We start from the raw sequence: 13,106 nt of genomic DNA, 5'->3' as shown, positions 1-13,106 counted from the left end.
TTACACTATTTTTATTAACATGTAACATTTTTAATAATATAATATCTTATCTTCAAATGCAAACGACGGACTTCATGGTCAACAACATTGACTTCATGGTCAATAATCACCAAACAACAACGGCTGCTATACCGGTATGATGGTAATCCTATAACTTGTTTGAATTATTATAATTGCAAATCAAATATTAAACATCAAAATATTTGTGTTTGTAGGCACTTGGGCATGATGTATACTCAAGGTATCAAATATTCTATATACAACTTCCAAAAGTATATATATATGTATATATATATATGCATCAAATACTTTTTAAACTCTTTATACATGATACTTTTTAAAACATTTAAATGCATGTTAGAAATGCTTGTGGTCAAATAGTTATAAACTTTGATTTACATTCAAATAGATTTTATTATTCAAAAAATAAAGATTTGATTTACAACAAAATAGTTATAAACTTTATTCTCTAAACATGACACGTACTTTGATGTCTTCAAAAATTTTTTCTAAAATCACACGTAGGTACAAATTCCAACAAAGACATAAGTTTATGGGTTTAGATACATACCTAAAATAGTTAGATTTGATAAGACATAACAAAATTCAAATCAATTTATGAGATTTCATTATTCGAAGAACAAAGATTTGATTTGCAAAAAAATAGTTAAAAACTTTATTCTCTAAACATGACACTTACTTTTAATTCTTTAAACACCTTAGAATAGGATTATTATCCATGTTATAAAAAGGTTTTACATATAGTTGATGAGACCTATTCATGCTTTCAAAAACTTTTTCTAAAATCACACATAGGTACGAATACCAACAAAGACAAAAGTTCATGGGATTAGATACATACCTAAAATAGTTAGATTTGATAGCACATAACAAAATTCAAATCAATTTATAAGATTTCATTATTAAAACAATAAAGATTTGATTTACAACAAAATAGTTAAAAACTGTATTCTCTAAACATTACACTTACTTTTAAGTCTTGAAACTCCTTAGAATAGGCTTATTATCCATGTTATAAAAAGGGTTGACATATAGTTGATGAGACCTATTCATGCTTTCAGAAAATTTATCTAAAAACACCCATAGGTACGAATTCCAACAAAGACATAAGTTCTTGGGATTAGATACATACATAAAATAGTTAGATTTGATAACACATAACAAAACTCAAATCAATTTATAAGATTTCATTATTCAAACAATAAAGATTTGATTTACAACAATATATTTAAAAACTTTATTCTCTAAACATGACACTTAATTTTAAGTCTTCAAACTCATTAGAATAGGCTTATTATCCATGTTATAAAAGGGTTGACATATAGTTGATGAGACCTATTCATGCTTTCAAAAACATTTTCTAAAATCACACATAGGTACGGATACCAACAAAGACAAAAGTTCATTGGATTAGATACATACCTAAAATAGTTAGATTTGATAACATATAACAAAATTCAATTCAATTTATAAGATTTCATTATTCAAACAATAAATATTTGATTTACAAGTAATTGTTAAACACTTTATTCTCTAAACATGACATTTACTTTTATTTCTTCAAACACCTTAGAATAGGCTTATTATCCATTTTATAAAAGGCTTTACGCATAGTTGGTTTAGACTTATGCATTTTTTCATACACTTTTACTAATAACACATACATTACTTAATTGGATTCCAAATACCTTTTAAAACTAGAAAATTACATTTATGTTTTCATATTTGATATTGGTAACTTTTTAAAATAGTTTATAAGACTTGATTATTCAAATAATAAAAGACTAGATTTTACAACAAAATAATTCAAAATTTATTCAATAAACATGACAATTACTTTTATTTCTTCAAACACCTTAGAATATGCTTATTATCCATGTTATAAAAATGTTTTACATATAGTTGATGAGACATATTCATGCTTTCAAAAACTTTTTCTAAAATCACACATAGGTACGAATACCAACAAAGACAAAAGTTCATGGGAGTAGACACATACCTAAAATAGTTAGATTTGATAACACATAAAAAAATTCAAATCAATTTATAAGATTTCAATATTAAAACAATAAAGATTTGATTTACAACAAAATAGTTAAAAACTTTATTCTCTAAACATGACATTTACTTTTATTTCTTCAAACACCTTAGAAGAGGCTTATTATCCATGTTATAAAAATGGTTGACATATAGTTGATGAGACCTATTCATGCTTTCAAAAACTTTTTCTAAAATCACACATAGGTACGAATTCCAACAAAGAAAAATGTTCATGGGATTAGATACATACCTAAAATAGTTAGATTTGATAACACATTACAAAATTCAAATCTATTTATAAGATTTCATTTTTAAAACAATAAAGATTTGATTTACAACAAAATTGTTAAAAACTTTATTCTCTAAACATGAAACTTACTTTTAAGTCTTCAAACTCCTTAGAATAGGCTTATTATCCATGTTATAAAGAGGGTTGACAAATTGTTAATGAGACCTATTCTTGCTTTCAAAAACTTTTTCTAAAATCACACATAGGTACGAATTCCAACAAAGACAAAAGTTCATGGGATTAGATACATACCTAAAATAGTTAGATTTGATAACATATAACAAAATTCAAATCAATTTATAAGATTTCATTATTAAAACAATAAAGATTTGATTTACAACAAAATAGTTAAAAACTTTATTCTCTAAACATGACACTTACTTTTAAGTCTTCAAACTCCTTAGAATAGGCTTATTATCAATGTTATCAAAAGGGTTGACATATAGTTGATGAGACATATTCATGCTTTCAAAAACTTTTTCTAAAATCACACATAGGTACGAATTCCAACAAAGACAAAAATCATGGGATTAGATACATACCTAAAATAGTTAGATTTGATAACACATAACAAAATTCAAATCAATTTATAAGATTTCATTATTAAAACAATAAATATTTAATTTACAACAAAATAGTTAAAAACTTTATTCTCTAAACATAACATTTACTTTTAAGTCTTCAAACACCTTAGAATAGGCTTATTATCCATTTTATAAAAGGCCTTACACATAGTTGGTTTAGACTTATGCATTTTTTATACTCTTTTACTAATAACACATACATTACTTAATCGGATTCCAAATACATTTTTAAATTAGAAAATTACATTTATGTTTTCATATTTGATATTGTTAACTTTTTAAAATAGTTTATAAGACTTGATTATTCATACAATAAAGACTAGATTTTACGACAAAACAGTTCAAAACTTTATTCTATAAACATGACACTTACTTTTATTTCTTCAAACACCTTAGAATAGGCTTATTATCCATGTTATAAAAATGTTTTACATATAGTTTATGAGACCTATTCATGCTTTCAAAAACCTTTTCTAAAATCACACATAGGTACGAATACCAACAAAGACAAAAGTTCATTGGATTAGATACATGCCTAAAATAGTTAGATTTGATAACACATAACAAAATTCAATTCAATTTATAAGATTTCATTATTCAAACAATAAAGATTTGATTTACAACAAAATAGTTAAAAACTTTATTCTCTAAACATGACATTTACTTTTATTTCTTCAAACACCTTAGAATAGGCTTATTATCCATGTTATAAAAAGGGTTGACATATAGTTGATGAGAACTATTCATGCTTTCAAAATCTTTTTCTAAAATCACATATAGGAACGAATTCCAACAAAGACATAAGTTCATGGGATTAGATACATACCTAAAATAGTTAGATTTGATAACACATAAAAAATTCAAATCAATTTATATGATTTAATTATTCAAACAAAAAAGATTTGATTTATAACAAAATTGTTAAAAACTTTATTCTCTAAACCTGACACTTACTTTTAAATCTTCAAACTCCTTAGAATAGGCTTATTATCCATGTTATAAAAAGGGTTGACATATAGTTGATAAGACCTATTCATGCTTTCAAAAACTTTTTCTAAAATCACATATAGGAACGAATTCCAACAAAGACATAAGTTCATGGGATTAGATACATACCTAAAATAGTTAGATTTGATAACACATAACAAAATTCAAATCAATTTATAAGATTTCATTATTAAAACAATAAAGATTTGATTCATAACAAAATAATTAAAAACTTTATTCTCTAAACATGACATTTACTTTTAAGCCTTCAAACACCATAGAATAGGCTTATTATCCATTTTATAAAAGGCTTTACACATAGTTGGTTTAGACTTATGCATTTTTTCATACACTTTTACTAATAACACATACATTACTTAATCGGATTCCAAATACATTTTAAAATTAGAAAATTACATTTATGTTTTAATATTTGATATTGTTAACCTTTTAAAATAGTTTATAAGACTTGATTATTCAAATAATAAAGACTAGATTTTACAACAAAATAGTTCAAAACTTTATTGTATAAACATGACACTTACTTTTATTTCTTTAAACACCTTAGAATAGGCTTATTATCCATGTTATAAAAATGTTTTACATATAGTTGATGAGACCTATTCTTGCTTTCAAAAACTTTTTCTAAAATCACACATAGGTACGAATTCCAACAAAGACATAAGTTCATGGGATTAGATACATACCTAAAATAGTTAGATTTGATAACACATAAAAAATTCAAATCAAATTATAAGATTTCATTATTCAAACAATAAAGATTTGATTTACAACAAAATTGTTAAAAACTTTATTATCTAAACATGACACTTACTTTTAAGTCTTTAAACTCCTTAGAATAGGCTTATTATCCATGTTATAAAAAGGGTTGACATATAGTTGATGAGACCTATTCATGCTTTTAAAAACTTTTTCTAAATCACACATAGGTACGAATTCCAACAAATACAAAAGTTCATGGGATTAGATACATTTCTAAAATAGTTAGATTTGATAACACATAACAAAATTCAAATCAATTTATAAGATTTCATTATTAAAACAATAAAGATTTAATTTACAACAAAATAGTTAAAAACTTTATTCTCTAAACATTACACTTACTTTTAACGCTTGAAACTCCTTAGAATAGGCTTATTATCCATCTTATAAAAAGGGTTGACATGTAGTTGATGAGACCTATTTATGCTTCCAAAAACTTTTTCTAAAATCACCTATAGGTACGAATTCCAACAAAGACAAAAGTTCATTGGAGTAGATACATACCTAAAATAGTTAGACTTGATAACACATTACAAAATTCAAATCAATTTATAAGATTTCATTTTTAAAACAATAAAGATTTGATTTACAACAAAACTTTATTCTCTAAAAATTACACTTACTTTTAAGTCTTGCAACTCCTCAGAATAGGCTTATTATCCATGTCATAAAAAGGGTTGACATATAGTTGATGAGACCTATTTATGCTTTCAGAAAATTTATCTAAACACACCCATAGGTACGAATTCCAACAAAGACATAAGTTCTTGGGATTAGATACATACCTAAAATAGTTAGATTTGATAACACATGACAAAACTCAAATCAGTTTATAAGATTTCATTATTCAAACAATAAAAATTTGATTTACAACAAAATATTTAATAACTTTATTCTCTAAACATGACACTTACTTTTAAGTCTTCAAACTCCTTAGAATAGGCTTATTATCCATGTTATAAAAAAGGGTTGACATATAGTTGATGAGACCTTTTCATGCTTTCAAAAACTTCTTCTATAATCACACATAGGTACGAATTCCATCAAAGATATAAGTTCATGGGATTAGATACATACCCAAAATAGTTAGATTTGATAACACATAACAAATTCAAAACAATTTATAAGATTTCATTATTCAAACAACAAAGATTTAATTTACAACAAAATAGTTAAAAACTTTATTATCTAAACATTACACTTACTTTTAAGGCTTGAAACTCCTTAGAATAGGCTTATTATCCATGTTATAAAAAGGGTTGACATGTAGTTGATGAGACCTATTTATGCTTCCAAAAACTTTTTCTAAAATCACCTATAGGTACGAATTCCAACAAAGACAAAAGTTCATTGGAGTAGATACATACCTAAAATAGTTAGATTTGATAACACATTACAAAATTCAAATCAATTTATAAGATTTCATTTTTAAAACAATAAAGATTTGATTTACAACAAAACTTTATTCTCTAAAAATTACACTTACTTTTAAGTCTTGCAACTCCTTAGAATAGGCTTATTATCCATGTCATAAAAAGGGTTGACATATAGTTGATGAGACCTATTCATGCTTTCAGAAAATTTATCTAAACACACCCATAGGTACGAATTCCAACAAAGACATAAGTTCATGGGATTAGATACATACCTAAAATAGTTAGATTTGATAACATATAACAAAATTCAAATCAATTTATAAGATTTCATTATTAAAACAATAAAGATTTGATTTACAACAAAATAGTTAAAAACTTTATTCTCTAAACATGACACTTACTTTTAAGTCTTCAAACTCCTTAGAATAGGCTTATTATCAATGTTATCAAAAGGGTTGACATATAGTTGATGAGACATATTCATGCTTTCAAAAACTTTTTCTAAAATCACACATAGGTACGAATTCCAACAAAGACAAAAATCATGGGATTAGATACATACCTAAAATAGTTAGATTTGATAACACATAACAAATTCAAAACAATTTATAAGATTTCATTATTCAAACAATAACGATTTGATTTACAACAAAATAGTTAAAAACTTTATTCTCTAAACATGACATTTACTTTTATTTCTTCAAACACCTTAGAATAGGCTTATTATCCATTTTATAAAAGGCCTTACACATAGTTGGTTTAGACTCATGCATTTTTTCATACACTTTTACTAATAACAAATACATTACTTAATCGGATTCCAAATACATTTTAAAATTTGAAAATTACATTTATGTTTTCATATTTGATATTGTTAACTTTTTAAAATAGTTTATAAGACTTGATTATTCAAATACTAAAGACTAGATTTACAACAAAATAGTTCAAAACTTTATTTTATAAACATGACACTTACTTTTATTTCTTCAAACACCTTAAATAGGCTTATTATCCATGTTATAAAAATGTTTTACATATAGTTGATGAGACCTATTCTTGCTTTCAAAAACCTTTTCTAAAATCTCACATAGGTACGAATACCAACAAATACAAAAGTTCATGAGATTAGATACATACCTAAAATTATTAGATTTGATAACACATAACAAAATTCAAATCAATTTATAAGATTTCATTATTTAAACAATAAAGTTTTGATCTAAACAAAATAGTTAAAAACTTTATTCTCAAAACATGACATTTACTTTTATTTTATCAAACACCTTAGAATAGGCTTATTATCCATGTTATAAAAAGGGTTGACATATAGTTGATGAGACCTATTCATGCTTTCAAAAACTTTTTCTAAAATCACACATAGGTACGAATTCCAACAAAGAAATAAGTTCATCGGATTAGATACACACCTAAAATAGTTAAATTTGATAACACATAAAAAATTCAAATAAATTTATAAGATTTCATTATTCAAACAATAAATATTTGATTTACAACAAAATTGTTAAAAACTTTATTTTCTAAACATGACACTTAATTTTAAGTCTTTAAACTCCTTAGAATAGGCTTATTATCCATGTTATAAAAATGGTTGACATATAGTTGATGAGACCTATTCATGCTTTCAAAAACTTTTTCTAAAATCACACATAGGTACGAATTCCAACAAATACAAAAGTTTATGGGATTAGATACATACCTAAAATAGTTAGATTTGATAACACATAACAAAATTCAAATCAATTTATAAGATTTCATTTTTAAAACAATAAAGATTTGATTTACAACAAAATAGTTAAAAACTTTATTCTCTAAAAATTACACTTACTTTTAAGTCTTGAAACTCCCTATAATAGGCTTATTATCCATGTTATAAAAATGGTTGACATATAGTTGATGAGACATATTCATGCTTTCAAAAACTTTTTCTAAAATCACACATAGGTATGAATTCCAACAAAGACATAAGTTCATGGGATTAGACACACACCTAAAATAGTTAGAATTGATAACACATAAAAAATTCAAATCAATTTATAAGATTTCATTATTCAAACAATAAATATTTGATTTACAACAAAATTGTTAAAAACTTTATTCTCTAAACATGACACTTACTTTTAAGTCTTTAAACTCCTTAGAATAGGCTTATTATCCATGTTATAAAAAGGGTTGACATATAGTTGATGAGACATATTCATGCTTTCAAAAACTTTTTCTAAAATCACACATAGGTACGAATTCCAACAAATACAAAAGTTCATGGGATTAGATACATACTTAAAATAGTTAGATTTGATAACACATAACAAAATTCAAATCAATTTATAATATTTCATTATTAAAACAATAAAGATTTGATTTACAACAAAATAGTTAAAAACTTTAATCTCTAAACATTACACTTACTTTTAAGTCTTGAAACTCCTTATAATAGGCTGATTATCCATGTTATAAAAAAGGTTACCATATAGTTGATGAGACCTATTTATGCATCCAAAAACTTTTTCTAAAATCACACATAGGTACGAATTCCAACAAATACAAAAGTTTATTGGATTAGATACATACCTAAAATAGTTAGATTTGATAACACATAACAAAATTCAAATCAATTTATAAGATTTCATTATTAAAACAATAAAGATTTGATTTACAACAAAATAGTTAAAAACTTTATTCTCTAAACATTACACTTACTTTTAAGTCTTGAAACTCCTTATAATAAGCTTATTATCCATGTTATAAAAAGGGTTGACATATAGTTGATGAGACCTATTTATACATCCAAAAACTTTTTCTAAATTCACCCATTGGTACGAATTCCAACAAAGACAAAAGTTCATGGGATTAGATACATCCCTAAAATAGTTAGATTTGATAACTCAATACAAAATTCAAATCAATTTATAAGATTTCATTTTTAAAACAATAAAGATTTGATTTACAACAAAATAGTTAAAAACTTTATTCTCTAAAAATTACACTTACTTTTAAGTCTTGAAACTACTTAGAATAGGCTTATTATCAATGTTATAAAAATGGTTGACATATAGTTGAAGAGACCTATTCATTCTTTCAAAAAACTTTTTCTAAAATCACACATAGGTACGAATTCCAACAAAGACATAAGTTCATGGGATTAGATACACACCTAAAATAGTTAGAATTGATAACACATAAAAAATTCAAATCAATTTATAAGATTTCATTATTCAAACAATAAAGATTTGATTTACAACAAAATTGTTAAAAACTTTATTCTCTAAACATGACACTTACTTTTAAGTCTTTAAACTCCTTAGAATAGGCTTATTATCCATGTTATAAAAAGGGTTGACATATAGTTGATGAGACCTATTCATGCTTTCAAAAACTTTTTCTAAAATCACACATAGGTACAAATTCCAACAAATACAAAAGTTCATGGGATTAGATACATACCTAAAATAGTTAGATTTGATAACACATAACAAAATTCAAATCAATTTCTAAGATTTCATTATTCAAACAATAAAGATTTGATTTACAACAAAATAGTTAAAAACTTTATTCTCTAAACATTACACTTACTTTTATGTCTTGAAACTCCTTAGAATAGGCTTATTATCAATGTTATAAAAATGGTTGACATATAGTTGATGAGACCTATTTATGCTTCCAAAAACTATTTCTAAAATCACTCATTGGTACGAATTCCAACAAAGACAAAAGTTCATGGGATTAGATACATACCTAAAATAGTTAGATTTGATAACACATTACAAAATTCAAATCAATTTATAAGATTTCATTTTTAAAACAATAAAGATTTGATTTACAACAAAATAGTTAAAAACTTTATTCTCTAAATATTACACTTACTTTTAAGTCTTGAAACTCATTAGAATAGGCTTATTATCATTGTTATGAGAAGGGTTGACATATAGTTGATGAGACCTATTCATGCTTTCAGAAAATTTATCTAAAAACACCCATAGGTACGAATTCCAACAAAGACATAAGTTCTTGGGATTAGATACACACCTAAAATAGTTAGAATTGATAACACATAAAAAATTCAAATCAATTTATAAGATTTCATTATTCAAACAATAAAGATTTGATTTACAACAAAATTGTTAAAAACTTTATTCTCTAAACATGACACTTACTTTTAAGTCTTTAAACTCCTTAGAATAGGCTTATTATCAATGTTATAAAAAGGGTTGACATATAGTTGATGAGACATATTCATGCTTTCAAAAACTTTTTCTAAAATCACACATAGGTACGAATTCCAACAAATACAAAAGTTCATGGGATTAGATACATACCTAAAATAGTTAGATTTGATAACACATAACAAAATTCAAATCAATTTATAATATTTCATTATTAAAACAATAAAGATTTGATTTACAACAAAATAGTTAAAAACTTTAATCTCTAAACATTACACTTACTTTTAAGTCTTGAAACTCCTTATAATAGGCTGATTATCCATGTTATAAAAAAGGTTACCATATAGTTGATGAGACCTATTTATGCATCCAAAAACTTTTTCTAAAATCACACATAGGTACGAATTCCAACAAATACAAAAGTTTATTGGATTAGATACATACCTAAAATAGTTAGATTTGATAACACATAACAAAATTCAAATCAATTTATAAGATTTCATTATTAAAACAATAAAGATTTGATTTACAACAAAATAGTTAAAAACTTTATTCTCTAAACATTACACTTACTTTTAAGTCTTGAAACTCCTTATAATAAGCTTATTATCCATGTTATAAAAAGGGTTGACATATAGTTGATGAGACCTATTTATACATCCAAAAACTTTTTCTAAATTCACCCATTGGTACGAATTCCAACAAAGACAAAAGTTCATGGGATTAGATACCTCCCTAAAATAGTTAGATTTGATAACTCAATACAAAATTCAAATCAATTTATAAGATTTCATTTTTAAAACAATAAAGATTTGATTTACAACAAAATAGTTAAAAACTTTATTCTCTAAAAATTACACTTACTTTTAAGTCTTGAAACTACTTAGAATAGGCTTATTATCCATGTTATAAAAATGGTTGACATATAGTTGAAGAGACCTATTCATTCTTTCAAAAAACTTTTTCTAAAATCACACATAGGTACGAATTCCAACAAAGACATAAGTTCATGGGATTAGATACACACCTAAAATAGTTAGAATTGATAACACATAAAAAATTCAAATCAATTTATAAGATTTCATTATTCAAACAATAAAGATTTGATTTACAACAAAATTGTTAAAAACTTTATTCTCTAAACATGACACTTACTTTTAAGTCTTTAAACTCCTTAGAATAGGCTTATTATCCATGTTATAAAAAGGGTTGACATATAGTTGATGAGACCTATTCATGCTTTCAAAAACTTTTTCTAAAATCACACATAGGTACAAATTCCAACAAATACAAAAGTTCATGGGATTAGATACATACCTAAAATAGTTAGATTTGATAACACATAACAAAATTCAAATCAATTTCTAAGATTTCATTATTCAAACAATAAAGATTTGATTTACAACAAAATAGTTAAAAACTTTATTCTCTAAACATTACACTTACTTTTATGTCTTGAAACTCCTTAGAATAGGCTTATTATCAATGTTATAAAAAGGGTTGACATATAGTTGATGAGACCTATTTATGCTTCCAAAAACTATTTCTAAAATCACTCATTGGTACGAATTCCAACAAAGACAAAAGTTCATGGGATTAGATACATACCTAAAATAGTTAGATTTGATAACACATTACAAAATTCAAATCAATTTATAAGATTTCATTTTTAAAACAATAAAGATTTGATTTACAACAAAATAGTTAAAAACTTTATTCTCTAAATATTACACTTACTTTTAAGTCTTGAAACTCATTAGAATAGGCTTATTATCATTGTTATGAAAAGGGTTGACATATAGTTGATGAGACCTATTCATGCTTTCAGAAAATTTATCTAAAAACACCCATAGGTACGAATTCCAACAAAGACATAAGTTCTTGGGATTAGATACACACCTAAAATAGTTAGAATTGATAACACATAAAAAATTCAAATCAATTTATAAGATTTCATTATTCAAACAATAAAGATTTGATTTACAACAAAATTGTTAAAAACTTTATTCTCTAAACATGACACTTACTTTTAAGTCTTTAAACTCCTTAGAATAGGCTTATTATCCATGTTATAAAAAGGGTTGACATATAGTTGATGAGACATATTCATGCTTTCAAAAACTTTTTCTAAAATCACACATAGGTACGAATTCCAACAAATACAAAAGTTCATGGGATTAGATACATACCTAAAATAGTTAGATTTGATAACACATAACAAAATTCAAATCAATTTATAATATTTCATTATTAAAACAATAAAGATTTGATTTACAACAAAATAGTTAAAAACTTTAATCTCTAAACATTACACTTACTTTTAAGTCTTGAAACTCCTTATAATAGGCTTATTATCCATGTTATAAAAAGGGTTGACATAAAGTTGATGAGACCTATTTATGAATCCAAAAACTTTTTCTAAAATCACCCATTGGTACGAATTCCAACAAAGACAAAAGTTCATGGGATTAGATACCTCCCTAAAATAGTTAGATTTGATAACTCATTACAAAATTCAATTCAATTTATAAGATTTCATTTTTAAAACAATAAAGATTTGATTTACAACAAAATAGTTAAAAACTTTATTCTCTAAAAATTACACTTACTTTTAAGTCTTGAAACTCCCTATAATAGGCTTATTATCCATGTTATAAAAATGGTTGACATATAGTTGATGAGACCTATTCATGCTTTCAAAAACTTTTTCTAAAATCACACATAGGTATGAATTCCAACAAAGACATAAGTTCATGGGATTAGATACACACCTAAAATAGTTAGAATTGATAACACATAAAAAATTCAAATCAATTTATAAGATTTCATTATTCAAACAATAAAG

The sequence above is a fragment of the Bidens hawaiensis genome, unplaced genomic scaffold (genome assembly GCF_021521415.1).
Source record: "Bidens hawaiensis isolate Kalapana, Puna unplaced genomic scaffold, B.hawaiensis_p1.1 tig00045383_1, whole genome shotgun sequence".
Lineage (NCBI taxonomy): Eukaryota > Viridiplantae > Streptophyta > Magnoliopsida > Asterales > Asteraceae > Bidens > Bidens hawaiensis.
The sequence above is the reverse complement of the archived record's forward strand: the minus strand, read 5'-3'. Positions refer to the sequence as shown.